We start from the raw sequence: 18249 nt of genomic DNA on the forward strand, positions 1-18249 counted from the left end.
GGTGGAACCTTTCTGCCACACTGAATTGATAGCAGTAAGGACTGGGTTCAATACATAGGGGTCCCTTCCCTACAACGTAATGCAAACCAGCTCGACCCCTCACCCAGTGACATGGGAAAATTTTACATACGCACCCCTAGGTGCCTCAAAGAGACAATACTTCCCCTCTCGCAAGCACAGAGTCTGGGTGTAGCAGAAAATGTTTAATAACATGAGATAGACAACATAGCATTAAATTGGGAAAACACCTCAACTAGGTCGTGTCCTTTTCCCTGGGCTCATGAGTCCAGCAATCCCCAAATCACCCCAAGACTCCAAAGTCCAATACCTCAAATGTTTCAAGAGTCCAGCAACCCCAAAATCATCCACAGTCCCGCAGCCCCAGAGTTCAAGAGTCTATCTGCAGGGCTTTTCCCCCTGCTAGCCTGGGTAGAAAGGGGCACCTTAATGGTCCACTGCCGACTGCCCCGCCTCTCCATGGGATTCTGCTTCTGCCTTCCCCACAAACTGCCCACCTCAGTCCACCAGCTGCTCTGCTCCGCCAGCCGACCTGTGATCTGCTCCAGCTGTCCCCAAAAACTGTTCTGCTCACCTCACTCCATAGGCCACTCCAACCATCCCACAAACTACTTCTCTCCATCAGTTATTCTGCTCCATAATATATCTTCAGACTCCTCTCCTCGCTGGCACAGCTTTTTAGCAATTTCAGGTCAGGAACCTGGAACTTCAATTCTTAAGAAAATCAAAAATCACCTCTCCTATTTAACTGTTAAGAAAAAAAAAAGTGTAATTAGTGTTTCTGGGTCATCCAAGGAGCCCACTCCCTTGTCTAGCGAGTGCCACTCAATTGATGGTGAGAATCACTGTCTCAAAGCAGTTTCACAGTTCCTCATCCACACACTCAGGGTGACAACACTTCACATCTCACGCCCCAACAAAAAATAAACTGGGGATACCACAGCTGCCAAAGCAACCATCCCAGGCTGACATGGCCTTGTCAGGCAGGGTGGGTGTGTCTATGCAAACACAATCAGCCCCTGAAATTCTTTTCCATACTCACCATAATTCACCACCAGATGTCAGGGTAGAGTTCATCCTACTTCAGCTTACATAGGTATCTGTGACCCCCACAGCCCCCAATCCCACTGGGACCTATCTAGTCTGGATAAAGGTATATGTGCTCCCCACAAACCTCTAAGCTCCCCAGGGTACCAACAAGCCCAGATGTAGGCGTCTGTACGCCTCACAAACCCCCTAAGACCCACAGGACCCCTCCAGCCTGTAGGTAGGTATCTGTGACGCCCAGAGCCCCTCAAAGACCCTCGGGACCCCTACAGCATGGATGTTTGTATCTGCGACCCCCACAAACCACCTAAGCTACCCAGGGCCCCCTACAATCGGGACATAGGTATCTGTTCCACCCCAACGCACCTAATCCCCCACGGGACCCCTCCAGCCTAGACGTAGGTATCTCTGACCCCACGAATCCCCTAAGCCATGACAGGACCCCTCCAGCATGAACATAGGTATCTGTGCCCCCACAACCCTCCTAAGACCCCCAAAACCCCTCCAGCCAAGACGCAGGTATCTGTGCCCCAAACAAACCCCCAGGCCACGATGGGACCCCTCCAGACTTGACAGTTATCTGAGCTCCCCACACACCCCCTAAGCCCCCCGGAACCTCTCCAGCCTAGACGCAGGTATCTGTGCCCAACACGAAACCCCTAAGGCCCCCAGGACCCCTCTTGCCTGGATGAAGGTATCTGTGCCCCCCACAAAACCCTAAGCCCCCCCAAGATCCCTATAGCCTGGACGTAGGTATCTGTGCACCCTCACGAACCCACTGATCCTCCCAGCAACCCCTAAATCATGGACGTAGGTATCTGTACCCCCAAATGCCCCAAAGCAACCCCAGGACCCCTACAGCCTCGAAATAGGTATCTGTGCCCCTCCACAACTCCCTAATACCCCCAGAACACCTCCAGCCTGGACATAGATATTTGTGACCTCCAGGAACCTCCTAAGCCCTCCCCAGGACCTCTCCAACCTGGACTTAGTTATCTCTGCCCGCCACAAATGCCCTAAGACCCATAGGGCCCCCACCAGCCTGGCTGTAGCTGTGTGCATGCCACACAAACCCTCTAAGCTCCCCAGGTCCCCCTCCAACTGGGACGTAGGTATCTGCGCAACTACAACCCCTTAAGTACCCCAGGGACCCCTCCAGACCATACGTAGGTTTCTGTGCCCCTCACCAACTCCCTAAACCCCCAGGGACCATTACAGCCTGGACGTCTGTATCTGTGTTCACCACAACCCCCTAAGCCATCCAGGGACCTCTCCAGCCCAGACATAGATATTTGTATCCCTCATGAAGCCCCTAATCCCCACCAGAACGTCTCCAGCCTAGGCGTAGCTATCTGTGCCCCCCACGACCCCTAAGCCCCCCAGGGATCTCTACAACCTCTACATAGGCGTGATGCTCTGTGCATTACCCCGCGTGGCCACACGGTGTCACTGTTCCTCCATGCGGGAAATGCTCTGGGCATTACTGTGATGGAGTAGGGACTGTCTGTGTGGGGGATGGGAGAGCAGGGGGTGACTTTAGGACCGGACACATGCTCAGCCTGTAACCTGAGCTAGGCGGGGGGAGGGGGTCAGCAACTTTGCCCGGGAAGATGGACGCAGGAAGGGGCCGGCTGGAGGTTGCAGGGTTAGTTCAGTTTTGGTTTTGGTCTGGGTGGTTGGAATTCAGGGAATCCCATACTGGGAACTAAGTTTCCTCAACCCCCAGAAGGACTCGATTGCGGGATCCTTCTTGTGCCTCCAAGCTCTGCTGTATCCTTCGCTCCTGTTGTCCAATAAACCTTCTGTTTTAATGGCTGGCTGACAGTCACTGTGTGTCCCAGGAAGAGAGGTGCAAGGCTGGACTCCTCCACACTCCGTGACAGACCCTAAGCCCCTCCAGGACCCTGCAGCCTGGACGTAGGTATCTGTGCCCCCAACCAAACACCTAAGCCCCCAGGGACCTATACAGCCAGGACATTGGTATCTGTACCCCATATAGACTCCATAAGCCCCCCAGGACACTCCAGTGTGCACGTAGGTATATGCGCCCCTCAGAAACCCCTTAACCCCCCAGGAACCCTACAGCCTGGATGTAGGTATTTGTACCCCCACAACTCCACTAATGCCCCCCCCCGGGCATCTACAATCTGAACGTAGATATCTGTGCCCCTCATGAAACCTCTAATCCCCCCTGGGATCAATACAGCCTGGACATACGTATCTGTGCCCACCCAAACCCCTAAAACCCTCTGGTGCCTCTATAGCCTGGACATAGGTATCTTGGGCCCCACAAATCCCCTAAGACTCCCAGTATGCCTCCAGCCTGGACATAGGTATCTATGCCCCCCACTAACTCCCTAAGCCCCCCTGGTACAAATACAGCCTGGATATAGGAATATGTGCCCCCCACGAACCTCCTATGCCCCCTTGGGACCCTTAAAGTCTGGAGATTGGTATCTGTGTCCCCCCTCAAAACTCTCTAAGCCCCCAGGGACCCCTACGGCCTGGACATAGGTATCTGTGCACCCCAAGGCCCCTAGGATCCCTCGGACCTCTACAGCCTGGATGTAGGTGTGACGGTGCTGCCCGTGGGAGCCAGCTGAGGTCACTCAATCAGGGTGAACTGCAAACAAAACAGGGCAGACAAATCCCAAACGCTGCTGGTGATTTCAATACTTAGATTTACCAAGCCAGCACAAAACAGCTTCTGTGGTACCTCACTGGTTACTTAGAAGTTTAACCCACGCAGTTCCCTTAAAGTACCCAGCCTCAGGCCTCCATCCAGACACACCTGTCAGATATGATGATGATTCCTGAAAATCTTACTTCATCATATAAAAGAAAAGGTTCTTCCGATCCGAAAGGATCAGCCACATAACCAGGTTAAATTATAACTTAGATCTTACCCAAAATACATGCTATAGCCAATTCTTATTAACTAAGCTAAAATGTATTAGAAAAGAAAAAAGAGAGAGTGTGGGGCCAGTCTCCCTGTGTCTTCTGCTATTCGTGCTGGGGAGACTGGCCGGCACTAGGGGCGGGGCCCCCCAGTAGTCACCCAGGGCTCCAGGGGGTCAAAGGGCACCGTGTGGCAGTGGAAAGGTGCTTATTGTTCTCCCCTGCCCCAATGCTCCTCCATGGGGCCATAGGGGGTTGGGGGGGAGTGAGGAGCAATATTATGTGCTCCATGTGTCCTGGTCACTTTCCGCACCTGGGCTGTGCTGTGAGGGGAGCATCAGAAGCTGCTGCTCTCTGCCTTCCCCTTATGCAGCCCAGCTGAGGAAAGTGACCTGGATGCAGGGAGCTCAGATGATGTCACTTCTCCCCCTCCCTGCCCCCACAGCCCCTAGAGGTACCCAGAGGAGCAGCATCCCAGGGAGGAGCAATGCTAGCTGCTCCATGCACACAGGTCACTGTCCGCATGTGGGTTCAGGAGAGGGGCAGTGGCTGGGGGCACAGGAGGGGGCACAGGGGTTAGGGGTGAAGAGGGTGCAGGATAGGGGCATGGGTTGGGGGCACAGGAGGGAGTGCAGGGTTTAGGGGCGAAGGGTGTGCAGGAGAGGGGCAGAGGTTGGGGGCACAGGAGGGGGTGCAGGGGAAGGGCAGTTTCTGGGAGCACAGGATGGGGTGCAGGGGTTAGGGGTGAAAGGGGTGCAGCAGAGGGGCAATGGCTGGGGGGCACAAGAGGGGGTGCAGGGGTTAGGGGCGAAGGGTGTGCAGGAGAGGGGCAGAGGTTGGGGCACAGGAGGGGGTGCAGGGGTTAGGGGTGAAGGGGGTGCAGGAGAAGGGCAGTGGCTGGGAGCACAGGATGGGGTGCAGGGATTAGGGGTGAAAGGGGTGCAGCAGAGGGACAATGGCTGGGGGCACAGGAGGGGGTGCAGGGGTTATGGTGAAGGGGGTGCATTAGAGGGTCATTGGCTGGTGGCACAGGAGGGGGTGCAGGGGTTAGGGGTGAAGGGGGTGCGGGAGAGGGGCAGTGGCTGGTGGCACAGGAAGGGGGTGCAGGGGTTGGGGTGAAGGGGGTGCAGGAGAGGGGCAGTGGCTGGTGGCACAGGAAGGGTTGCGGGGGTTAGGGGTGAAGGGGGTGCAGGAGATGGCAGTGGCTGGTGGCACAGGAGCAGGTGCAGGGATTAGGGGTGAAAAGGGTGCAAGAGGGGGCAGTGGCTGGTGGCACAGGAGGGGAGTGTGGGAATTAAGGGCAAAGGGGACACAGTGTAGGGTTTAGGGCACAGGAGGCGGCAGGAGTTGGGGTGAAGGAGGCGCAAGCGTTGGGAGTGCCGGAGCTAGGGGGTAAAGGTAGAGGGGGATTGTCCAGGGGTGATGGGGAAGTGCCAAAGTCTAAGTTTTACCCAGGGCACCATTTCCCCTAACGCTGGTCCTTGGTAACATTTCTTGCTGGGACGGGGAGGGGAGAGAGATGAGACGTTTTCTCTCTGTTTCTTTCCTCTCCATTTTCTGCTCCTTCCTTCAATTCCAGAAACCTCCCTTGTGTTTCAGACTGTGCAGTGACGCCCTCCCGACCCCAGGACTCTGGAGCCTCTGGAGCAGAAAGATCCCAGGGGCTGAGGGTGAATCCAGGAGTGAGTAGCTGGCAGGAAGGAGTCCTAGCAGCTCCTCTGGGAACACAGGTGAGGAATGACTCCCCCTTCCCAAGATTCTCCCCATGGGAACAGGGAGGGTTGTGTGATAAATTCCTGTAACTCTTCTGCCCCTCTGAGTTGACAGAAACAAGGGCTGGGTTCAGTATCTGGGGGTTCTGCTTCAATAAAACAATACAAAACTGGCTCGAGCCCCCACCCAGTGACCTGGGACAATTACACATCACCCCCCTGGGTGCCTCTAGGAGGCAATACTTCCCCTCTTGCAAGCAGGGAGTCTGAGCCGCTCCACTCCACCAGCCATTCCATGAACCACTCCAGTGGTCCCTGCAAACTGCTCTGCTGGGGCAGCAAAGAGCCACCAAATGTTCTGAGGGCTGGAGAAAAATGCCTTCTAGTGAGTAGTGAAAGAGCTCGACTTGTTTAGCTTATCAAAAGAAGATTGAAAGGTGACTTCACTGAAGTGTTGAAGTGCCTTCAGGGAGAGAAAAGACTGGGTATTAAAGGGCTCTTTAATCGAGCAGAGAAAGGCATAACAAGACCCAATGGCCGAAAAGTGAAAAGAGAAATTCATATTACAAATAGGGCGCAAAAATTCAGCAGTGAGGATGATTCACCATAGGAACAAGCTACCAAGGAAAGTGGTGGATTCACCATCTCCTGATGTCATTTAATGAAGACTAGATGCCTTTCTGGAATGTTTTTGCCCCCAAAGTAGCTCTTGTGTCATACAGGAGGCCTGTGATATGCAGGGGGTCAGATTAGATGCTCTAATGGTCTCTTCCGGCCATAAAGTTGACTAATTTCTGAAAAACTGAGTGTAGCATTGGGAGCAGAGTCTGATGTTTTCCTGTCTAGCCGGCTTGCTGCCTAGAACTAACACTTCTTGGATGAGGTGATCCACAGGGAGTAGCACAAACCTCCTAAGTGCCTGGCCAGGAGCAGGACATTGGCATAGCAAGGGAGGGGTGTGACAGTGACATCACAAAGGCCTTTTGCAGGACCTCAGACTATTGGTCCAAGGTGGTGGGGAGGTGGTGACCTCACAGAGAGATGCTGACATCAGCCAGGCAGGACAGGGGTGAGGGGCCAGGGAAACCTCAGAGACCCTTGGGGCTTTGCTTCAGCAAGTCTCCTTCTCCAGGTCTCTCTTTGAGGACTGAGAGAGTATTTGGGTTCACGGACGTGAGAGCCAGGAGGAACCTCTTTCGAGTTTTCTCCTTCCCTTGTAGTGATTTTACTAGAAAACAGCCGTCCCTGTTTAGAAGGTAAGAGCCTCCTCGAAGGAAGGGGTATCATGGGGGTGTCACAGTTCAGATGCCAATGCCCCACCGCCCCCACTGTAAGGAAGCTCCTGCCACCTGCTCTGTGTTTGCAGGACTGGAGAGAGCAGCATCCACGGCAGAGATTTGCTCCTGGCTGCCGGAGCAGAGCAGCAGGCTTAGCTGTCCGAACTTCCTGGAGCTATGAAAGGGGAGTTTCCCATGGCTCTGTAGCAGAATGCAGGGCAGGCGAGTTCACGGCAGGCATTATGGGATACGGGAGGAGGCCAGTTATGGTTATATAATGAACGGCAGCATCTACACTGGCACTCTGTCCCTTTAAGTTTGCTGCAAAAAGCTCTAGGCCTCTCATCGAAGTGGTTTTATTTTGTCACCAAAACAGGGCAGTTTTGTCACCGGATGTGGCATTGCAGTGTGTACACCAGCCACAAGTTGCTGACTGAAGGGGAGTTGTGAGTTTTTCACAGACCTGAGCAATATAATTCTGCTGAAATAATTTTGTAGTGCAGACCTGGCCAAAGATTTACACACACACACACACAGCTTGAAGGAAAACCTCATCTGCTCCTCCGCTTTGCAGAATCCAAACACAAGAAAAGCTTGTCAGGTCCTGGTGGAGATGGCAGAGAGTCAGGTGTGGTCAGACAGTGTGTTTTAGCCACATGCAGGCACCATGGCTTAGCTGGCTAAAGCGCTTACCTTGTAAGCAAGAGATCCTGGGTTCAGATCCCTAGGTGAGTGGCTTTTGGGGTACATGGTATTGGCTACTGTCAGAAGATAAGATTCAGAGCTAGATGGGCCTTCGGCCTAGCCCAGTGAGGTTTTTCTTATGGTTTAAATTATGCTCAGAGCCACTGATAATAGAGTTACTGAAAGTTTGGGAGTTAAGAGCTGATAGGACAGTGGTCCAGTCCCCTCGCAGATGACCCCCTCCCTCTGAGACAGGGGCAGGTCTGAGCTCTCGCACCAAATGCTCATTGTGGCTGCCAGAATCTGTGGGCAGCTCATTTAATTTGCATTGAGGGTTGAGTCCTGCTTTGTGCCTAGTGTCTGAGAATGAAAATCCTAAACCGCCCTTTGAAACAACAAAAGCAGCAGGACGTGTTATTGTCCCTGCCCTAAAGCAGACAGAACAATGGAGAAATGCCTCTGAGTCCACGGTAATACTCCACTGCCATTTTACCTTTTTTGCTTGCTAAACTCCCTCCCAAGCTTGTGGGGTCCCAGACCCCGGTATTGAGCCTGAGCTGAGATGTCTACACTGCAAATTTACCACCCCACGGCCCAAGCCCCAGGAGCCGGAGCTGGCATGGGGCAGCCCTGGATGTTTCATTGCAGTGTGGACATAGCCTAGCATTATGTCCACACTGCCATTAGCACACCCAAGTCACTATTCTCAAACCCTGGGTCAGCTGATTCAGGCTTGTGGGGCTTGTGCTACAGGGTAATAAAATTACAGTGTAGACACTTGGGCTTGAGCCCAGCCTCTGAGACCCCACAAGGGGTGAGGGTCTCCGAGCCTGGGCTCCAGTCTGAGCCCAAATGTTTACACTGCAGTTTTTAGCCTCACAACCTGAGCCCCAGGAGCCCAAATCAGATCATCCAGGCCAGCCAGGCCACAGGGATTTTATCTCAGTATAGCTGCACTCTCAGGGTATGTCTACATTGCAATGCAAGCCCAGGGTTAGCAGAAGTCATGTCAGCAGCCCCAACACATAAACTTAAACTATGAGGAAAAGACCCACCCACAAATAAGCTGGGCAGTGTCCTTCTCCCTAAGGTTCGTAAGTCCAGCAACCAAAAGTCATTTAACATGAGCCATCTCCTCTCTGCACCCCACTCACAGCTGTTGTCCTTAGTCAGTGCAAGCCCAGAGGTGCCTCTGTAGAGTTCATCTGCCATCCTGGGTGGAAAAGGGGGAAAATAAGAAGGCACCGTACTCACTATGTTGTCTAGGGACTCACTCACCCCTCCACAGCCACCCTGTCCTAAAGTTAGTCTAACACATAAATTGTAGCATGAGGACTCAGGCCCCAGCCCACTTGGCTTTGGAACCAATGTCCCCTGCTTAGCAAGTGCTATTGAATTGCGGGTGAGTCCCTCCACCGGGGTCTGCCAAGCACAGTTCTACTGCCCTCGATTCACATAACAAGGACAACAACACTTTATTTCTCCTGTCCCAATAACAAGGAGACTGGGAATCCAACACCAGCCAAAGTGATCATTTTGGCAAGCAACCCAGCATATTTCCAACATACTGTAAAATCCACATGAAGACTCATCCACGAAACCTTGCAAGAAAATCTTCCTGAGGGGCTCTGAAGCACCTGCTGGTGGGGGGAAGGAGGGAGCTGTGGGTTGAGATTGAGGGGCACTGGGAATAGGAGGGGGCTGTGGCTTGGGACAGCGGAGAAGGGTGAAGAGGAGCAGGCTCTGGTTGGGCATGAGGAGCAGTGAGCATAGGAGGGACTGAGGGTTGGGACTGAGGGGCACTGGGCAAAGAGGGGACATGGGTTTAGGATGAAGAGTATCCTCATTTGGGGATCCAGCAGAACAGGGGAAGACAGCAGGTGATTCTAATTCCATAGGGATATTTTGTGTGTGTGCGTGCAGGGGAGGAACATGCTATATGCCCAGAGGCCTTTATTCCTCCAGCCTGCAAGGACAGAGGGGCTGTCAGGAAGTTGCCCCTTCAATCCCCCACACACAAAGGCCCTTCTTAGAAAAGGCAAAATCCTGAAGAGAAAAAACATCAAAGACGACTCCAGAAAGACAGATTTTTAAGATATAATGAGTAGTTTATTACCTGACCAGGGACTTGAACCCTCAAATTAAAAGTCTGATGTTTTACCAACTGAGCTAGTCAGACTCACAAACAAATACAGCAAGTTGGTGCAGAGGAGAAACTAGTCAAGGAAACGAAAGCAGGAAACAATAGGGGAAACCTGCTGCTCTCTCTGGCCTGGTCAACACTACAAGTTTATGTCCAATTTAGCAGCATTAAATCACATTAACCCTGCATCCGTCCACACAAAGAAGCCCTTTATATTGATATAAAAGGCTCTTAATACCGGTATCTGTACTCCTCCTTGATGACGAGTAGTGCTGAAATCAGTGTTGCCATGTCAGATTACGGTTAGTGTGGCTGCAATTTGACGGTATTGGTCTCTGGGCGCTATCCCACAGTGCACCATTGTGACTGCTCTGGACAGCAATCTGAACTCGGATGCACTGGCCAGGTAGATAGGAAAAGCTCCGTGAACTTCTGAATTTCATTTCCTGTTTGCCCAGCGTGGAGTGCTGATCAGCACAGGTGACTATGCAGTCCCAGAATCAAAAAAGAGCTCCAGCATGGACTGTTCGGGAGATACTGAAGCTGATCTCTGTATGGGGAGATGAATCTGTTTTATCAGAACTCCATTCCAAAAGACGAAATACCAAAACATTTGAAAAAATCTCCAAGGCTATGACGAACAGAGGCCACAATAGGGACTCAACGCAGTGCTGAAATTTAAGGAACTGAGACAAGCATACCAGAAAATCAAAGAATGAAATGGACGCTCAAGGAGGGAGGGGCGACTGAGGATTGTAGCTATCCCACAGTTCCCGCACTCTCCGAAAACCATTTGAATTCTTGGCTGAGTTCCCAAAGCCTGAAGGGTCAAAAACATTGTCGCGGGTTGTTCAGAGTATATGTCGTTCCCCCGCCTCCTGCCCCCATGAAAGCAAAGGGAAAAAAATCCTCTCTCACCTTTTTTCAATGTCACTGTATGTCTACTGGATGCTGCTGGCAGATGTGGTGCTGCAGCACTACACAGCAGCATCCCCTTCCCTTCCCTTGCGGACAGCAGGCAGTGCAGTAGGACAGGTATCCATCATCGTCGTCCCGTGAGTGCTCCTGACTGGCCTCGGTGAGGTCGGCCGGGGGTGCCTGGACAAAAATGGGAATGACTCCCAGGTTCATTCTCTTCTTTAAGTTTTGTTTAATGGAGATTCAGTCCTGCCTGGAATATCATAGCAGCTGGAGGCTGCGCTCCCCTCCCCTCTTTGATCCCTGCTTGCAGAAGCAATAATGTCAGTGTTGTTTCAAATTCCTGCATTCTTTATTACTTCATCACACAAATGGGAGGATAACTGCCATGGTATCCCAGGAGGGGTAGGGGAGGAGGGAAGCAATGGGTAGGGTTGTTGCAGGGGCACCCCCTAGAATGGCATGCAGCTCATCATTTCTGCGGGATCTCTAGGGCTCTGACCCGGAGCGGCCGTTTGCCCCTCTGGTTCTTTAGTAGGCTTGCCTGATAATCTAGGCAGAACTGACTCTCCATTAGACAAAACTTAAAGAAGAGAATGACCTGGGGAGTCATTCCTATTTTTGTCCATAAGCCCGTGGCCGACCCCACCGAGGCCAGCCAGGAGCACCCATGACAGCAGCAGATGGTACAGTATAACTGGTAACTGTCATTGTCAACTTGCAAAGCAGCAGACGGTACAATAGGGCTGGTAACCATCTTTGCTAACTTGCAAAAAGCAAGGGGATGCTGCTGTGTAGCACTGCAGTACCACGTCTGTCAGCACCATAAAGACATACAGTAACAGTGAAAAAAGGCTGAACGGGCTCCATGGTTGCTGTGCTATGGTGTCTGTCCGGGCAATCCAGGGAAAAGGGCGCAAAATGATTGTCTGCCGTTGTTTTCACGGAGGGAGGATTGAGTGATGACATTTACCCAGACTCACTCATGACACTGTTTTTGCCCCATCAGGCATTGAGATCTCAACCCAGAATTCCAATGGGCAGGGGAGACTGCGGGAACTATGGGACAGTTACCCACAGTGCAACGCTCTGGAAATTGATGCTAGCCTTGGTACATGGACGCACACCGCCAAATTAATGTGCTTAGTGTGGGCCTGTGTCCTCGACTTTATACAATCTGTTTCCAAAAACCAGTATCTGTAAAATTGGAATAATCCTGTAGTGTAGACATAGCCTGTGATTAACAACTTCGGTGGCTAATTGAAAGGCTGATGGTTCAAACCCAAGTGAAGATGGAGGTGTTCCTTTTTTAGTGATGAGAATCCAGTACATTTTATCAGGCAGAAAATCTCCTCAGTGCTGGTCTAGCCTCATTTGACAAGCATAAGTGGCATGTAGGAGAAAAACTTTTGCTAGATGCATTGGTGGTACAGTGGTGAGCATAACTCCCTTCCAAGCACTTGACCTGGGTTCAATTCCCAGCCAATGCAGCGATGTGAGGTTTTCTCCTCTGGGAATTGGTTTAATTTCAGTCACATTGTATCAGTTTAGTGATGGAATGAGAGGATCAGTGTCCCAAATCCTAGCAGGTCATTAAACACCCAGTGGAGGAAGAAAGGGGCGGGACTATGCAATGAGCTGTTGGAGTCATCCTGGTATTACAATGTTTGGTTTATTTCTTAAAAAAATTCCCTTACTTCCCTCTCCCTTTTAGACTCAGAGCGTTTAAGGTCAGAAGGGACCACTGTGATCATCTAGTCCGACCTGCTGCACCTTGCAGGCCAAAAGATCCCACCCACCCACTCCTGTAAGACACCCTGGAGGGGAGGCAGCTCTGTGCACTGCCCCTACCCCAGGCAGTGCATGGAGGCCCTCTGCTCCCCTCTCCCCATGGGTGTGCAGAGATGTACCAGCAGCACTGAGTTGGCTCCCTGCCCACTCTGCCTCCGTCCCTCCGTGACACTCCCAGAAGTGGCCGGCATGTCCCAGCATCCCTTGGGGCGGGGGGAGTGTCTCCATGTGCTGCCTCTGCCCCGAGTACCAACTCCACAGCTCCCATTGGCCAGGAACTGCAGCCAATGGGAGCTCTGGGGGCAGCGCCTGCAGGCAGCGGCACATGGAGACCCCCCCTGGCCCCGCCCACCTAGGAGCTGCTGCCGCAGGGTTGTGTGTATCGGTCACTTTGGGAGATGCAGTGCGCGGGGTAAGTGCCACCCCTCCTGCACCCCAACCCCCTCCCCCAGCACAGAGCCCGCACCCCACACCCAAATCTCCTCCCAGAGCTTTTCTTGTTTTCCTTTCACCTAGAACCATCCTTCCTCTCCTGGGCTGCAAGTAGCCACCCCTGGGAAGCCAAGAGGCAGGCACAGGATTCTGCCTCCCACCAGCCAACCGTGCCACCCCAGGCTTTGCAGAACAAATGGTGGTGCTCTACTAACCCCACTTAGCCGCACTGAGGCGCTTAGCTTCTGCCCTGCCTTCCTCAGCTCGACTTTCCTCTTTTGCCCCATTCCTGCCTCACTTCCTCCTTTGGAAAATCACGCAGAGGAGGCCAGCAGGAAGAGCCGGCTGCCATAGGCCAACCTCCCAGGGCAGAGGAGACCAAGCCACAAGGCTTCAAAAGGTGACTGGCCCAGATCTTCTAGATTTCCCCTGCTGATGCTAAGGCTTTTTCTCAGCTCATTCACCACCCTCTGTCATGCAGAGGTTGGGGTTACTGCAGGTTTTACCTGTAATTGGGCCAACTAGTAAGTGTAGGGAGGACTAATGACCCACCAGAGTTTGGCAGAAAGCAGCACATTTATTATATTGATAGATAGCTAAGTTCAAAAGAAGGGGGATGGGGTGTCACACTCACATACTCACGCTCCCAGGACTGGTTCGGCACTGGAGATGTCAGGATTCTGCAACGTAAGTGTCCCACAGCGCAGTGATGGACGGTGTGATGAAGGTAAGTCTTCCTGAGGCACAATGAAATGCAACGTGGCGAACCACTGGCCAGGAGGTCCGGGCGAAGGGCATTCTGGAGGTACAAGCTTGTGAGTGACTCCTGAGCACAGGGCCTCTTCCCCTTTTAAGGGCCTGCGCCTCATGGCCTGCGACTAGAGATGACTTGGCTGCATCTGGTTGGTCACACTGCACCTTGGGCAGTGTCCATGCTCTGGGGGTGTGAGTGCTGCCTAATTAGAGTCCCAGACACCTTGTCTACCTGGGAGCTCTTCTGCTCTTCACCCAGCCCCTTCATCCCACAAGCATTCCAGGAGGGAGCGGGAGGGGGAAAGCCACTTCACAGGCATTCAGAGAGGGAGAGGAGACAAAAGTGGGAGGGAGGGGAAGTATAACAGACCTTTTGAGCACAGAAATCACTGCTGCTCCTACAACAGCAGGGACAGGCAAGTAGGAGCTGGGAAAATTAAGCCATCATATTTCTGCCTGGTTTTGAACCAGGGACCTTTTGCGTGTAAGGCAAATGTGATAACCACTACACTACAGAAACTCTGTCAGAGGGTTTTGCCCCTCTCTTCATAAGAACATAAGGGTGGCCATATTGGGTCAGACCAAAAGTCCATCCAGCCCAGTATCCTGTCTGCCAACAGCAACCAATGCCAGGTGCCCCAGAGGGAGTGAACCTAACAGGCAATGATCAAGTGATCTCTCTCCTGCCATCCATCTCCACCCTCCGACAAACAGAGGCTAGGGATACCATGCCTTAAACATCCTAGCTAATAGCCATTCATGGACTTAATCTCCATTAATTTATATGCAAAAGGAACAGGAGTACTTGTGGAACCTTAGTGACTAACAAATTTATTTGAGTGTAAGCTCTCCTGGGATAAAACCCACTTCATCAGATGCATGCAGTAGAAAATACAGTAGGAGGATATATATATATATATATATATATATATATATATATATATACACACGCACACACACACACAGAACATGAAAAAATGGGTATTGCCATACACAGTATAACAAGAGTGATCAGTTAAGGTGAGCTATTATCAGCAGGAGAAAAAATCTTGTGTAGTGATAATCAGGATGGCCTATTTCCAATAGTTTTCAGGAAGGTGTGAGTAACAGTAGGGGGACAAATAAACAGGGGGAAATAGTTTTACTTTGCGTAATGACCCATCAACTCCCAGTCTTTATTCAAGCCTAATTTCATGGTGTCCAGTCTGCAAATTAATTCCAATTCAGCAGTCTCTCGTGGGAGCCTGTTTTTGAAGGTTTTTTTGTTGTAATACTGCGACTTTTATGTCTGTAAATGAGTGACCAGGGAAACTGAAGTGTTCTCCGACAGGTTTTTGAATGTTATAATTCTTCATGTTTGATTTGTGTCCATTTATTCTTTTATGTAGAGACTGGTTTGGCCAATGTACATGGCAGAGGGGCATTGCTGGCACATGATGGTATATATAACATTTGGAGATGTGCAGGTGAATGAGCCTCTGATAGTGTGGCTGATGTGATTAGGTTCTATGATGGTGTTCCCTGAATAGATACGTGGACAGAGTTGACAATGAGCTTTGTTGCAAGGATAGGTTCCTGGGTTAGTGTTTGTGTTGTGTGGTTGCTGGTAAGTATTTGCTTCAGGTTGGGGGGCTGTCTGTAAGCAAGGACTGTCCTGTCTCCCAAGATCTGTGATAGTGAGAGATCATCCTTCAGGATAGGTTGTAGATCCTTGATGATGTGCTGGAGAGGATTTAGTTGGGGGCTGAAAGTGATGGTTAGTGGCATTCTGTAACTTGCTTTGTTGGGCCTGTCCTGTAGTAGGTGACTTCTGGGTACTCTTCTGGCACTGTCAATCTATTTCTTCACTTCAGCAGGTGGGTATTATAGTTGTAAGAACGCTTGATAGAGATCTTGTAGGTGTTTGTCTCTGCCTGAGGGGTTGGAGCAAATGCTGTTATATTTTAGAGCTTGGCTGTAGACAATGGATGGTGTGGTGTGGTCTCGGTTAAAGCTGGAGGCATGTAGGTAAATATAGCGGTCAGTAGGTTTCCAGTATAGGGTGGTGTTTATGTGACCATTGCTTACTAGCACTGTAGTGTCCAGGAAGTGGATCTGTTGTGTGGACTGGTCCAGGCTGAGGCTGATGGTGGGATGGAAATTGTTGAAATCACGGTGGAATTCCTCAAGGGTTTTCTTTTCCATGAGACCAGATGATGAAGATGTCATAAGTTAGCACAAGTCGAGTAGGGGCATTAGGGAACCAGAGCTGAGGAAGCGTTGTTCTAAGCCAGCCATAAAAATGTTGGCATCCTGTGGGGCCATGCGAGTACCCATAGCAGTGCCGCTGACTTGAAGGTTTACATTGTCCCCAAATGTGAAATAGTTGTGTGTGAGGACAAAGTCACAACGTTCAGCCATCCGGTTTGCTGTGACATTATCGGGGATACTATTCCTTATGGCTTGTAGTCCATCTTTGTGTGGAATGTTGATGTAGAGGACTTCTACCTCCATAGTGGCCAGGATGGTGTTTTCTGCAGGGTCACCAATGGATTGTAGTTTCTTCAGGAAGTCACTGGCTCTCGAAGATAGCTGGGAGTGTTGGTAGTATAGGGCCTGAGGAGGGAGTCTACGTAGCCAGGCAATCCTGCTGTCAGGGTGCCATTGCCTGAGATGATGGGGCGTCCAGGATTTCCAGGTTTATGGATCTTGGGTGGCAGATAGAATAACCCTGGTTGGGGTTCTAGACTATCTTATTGCCAAGGGACGGAGAAACTTGACCAACAGCAGGGAGTGAAGAACACCTCCCTAGTGTGGGGGTGACAGTGCCTCCAGGATCCTGACATCCTAGCACTTTACACACCGTCCTGGAGCCTCCCAAAGCCCCAGGACTGAGACCCCCCACTCTACTGATGAGAAACAGGCCTGGGGAGGGGAAGCTACTGGCTCAGAGTCACACCAAGTGTCTGAAGTATGGATGGGACCCCATAATCCTTCTTTCCAGGCCCCTTCGCTAACCACTGCTGCACACTCCCTCCCACAGCTGGCAGTTACAAGCAGGCCCTCATGGCCACTCTCCCTGCCTCTGAGAGGGAGTGTGCTCCGCTGCAGCGACTGGACCAGGGGATTGGGAGTCAGGACTCCAGAGTTCCATTGCTGGGCTTCCTATTGGTTCCACTGCAGGTTCTTTTCCTTTTCCTGGGGGACTTTGGGCAAGTTGCTCCCCCCTTTAGGGCTCTGTCCATAGCCGTTAAATGGGGATTTCATACTTTCCCGCTATTGGACAGTGCTGGGAGAATCCCCCAGCAAAAGCTGCTCTGACAGTGCTAAGCAGCATCTGACCATTCAATGTCGGAGCGCACTGCCCAGGAGGACTGTTTGGCTCTGGGGTTTCACTTCAGCCCAATCTAGAGAGAGGGGCCCAATTACGGAGTTTCGCTCAAGAAGACCAAGTCGCCAATTTGTTAATGGCGTTTTGAATTCCAATCCTGCGCTCCAAAGTGCTTGATGTCAGTTGTAAATATTAGAAGCATGCTTTCCACTCCATTTTCCAAATCATTCATGAAAATATGGATTAGTACCGGACTGCGGATTGATCTCTGCCAGACCCACTAGGTACACCCTCTCCATTGGACAATCAAACATGGAGAAGGGCTCCTGGAGTCCGGGCTTTCAACCAGCTCTGCACCCACATTACGCTGATTGCAGCTGGACTGCATTTCCCTCGTTCACTTGTGAGAATGTCCTACGGGACTGTGTGAAAAGCCTTAGTAACACCAAGCTATATCCCATCTACTGTTTACCCACCTCCACCAGGCCCAGAACCCTGCCAAAGAAGGAAAGAGGATTGGTTTGGAATGATTTGTTCTTGACTAATCCATGCTCACTAATCCTAAGAACCAAATTATCCTGTAGGTGCTACAGACAAATGGATTGTTTAAGAATGTATTGCAGGATCTCTCCAGCTATGGAAGTGAGGCTAGCTAGTCTGTAAGTCCCAGGGGTCTCTTTGTTCCCCTTTGAAAGACAGATCCTGTCTTGTTCATGGATGGGAAGATGTTCTTTTTCAGTGATTTCAGACGAGAACTGGGGCACAACACTTGGTTTGTTAAGGCCACAAAAACGGAGGCAGGAACCTCTTCTCTTCTGCTAGCAAAGAACCCCGGGTACCTAAAAGACAGGGACTCAAATCCTTGAGTGGGCTTCAAAAAAGGCAGTGGTTAAAAAGTTTGGCCCCGACCATTTCTTGTTTCCACAGACTAGACATTTTAGCAAACTTTAGAATTCCTTGGTGCTAAAACACCGTGACACTTCCCTTTCTCCTTCACAGAGGACTTTAACGCCCTTTATCTCACCGAGCCTCACGACCGCCCAGAGCTCGAGAATTGTCCCTGTTCCAATTGGACAGATGGGGAGGAGCCTGAGTTACAGAGAAAGGAAGTGTACTGTAACCAGATAGATCAGATTGAACAGGTTTCAAACCTCCAGGAGCCTCTTACCTTCTAAAGAGGGACAGCTGTTTTCCAGTAAAATCACTAAAAGGGAAGGAGAGAACTTGAAAGAGGTTCCTCCTGGCGCTCACGTCCATGAACCCGAA

At 51.3% G+C, this 18249-nt stretch overlaps 2 non-coding genes across 2 annotated transcripts; one reads left to right on the forward strand and one right to left on the reverse strand.

The window, feature by feature from the left end:
* Nucleotides 1–12115: 12115 nt before the first annotated feature.
* Nucleotides 12116–12187, forward strand: TRNAG-UCC (transfer RNA glycine (anticodon UCC)). The gene has a single exon. It is a non-coding gene; the product is annotated as a tRNA-Gly (tRNA).
* Nucleotides 12188–14120: 1933 nt separating this feature from the next.
* On the reverse strand, nt 14121–14193 carry TRNAV-UAC (transfer RNA valine (anticodon UAC)). The gene has a single exon. It is a non-coding gene; the product is annotated as a tRNA-Val (tRNA).
* Between the last annotated feature and the right edge of the window lie 4056 nt (nt 14194–18249).

Source organism: Gopherus flavomarginatus, chromosome 23 (genome assembly GCF_025201925.1).
Source record: "Gopherus flavomarginatus isolate rGopFla2 chromosome 23, rGopFla2.mat.asm, whole genome shotgun sequence".
Taxonomy (NCBI): Eukaryota; Metazoa; Chordata; order Testudines; family Testudinidae; genus Gopherus; species Gopherus flavomarginatus.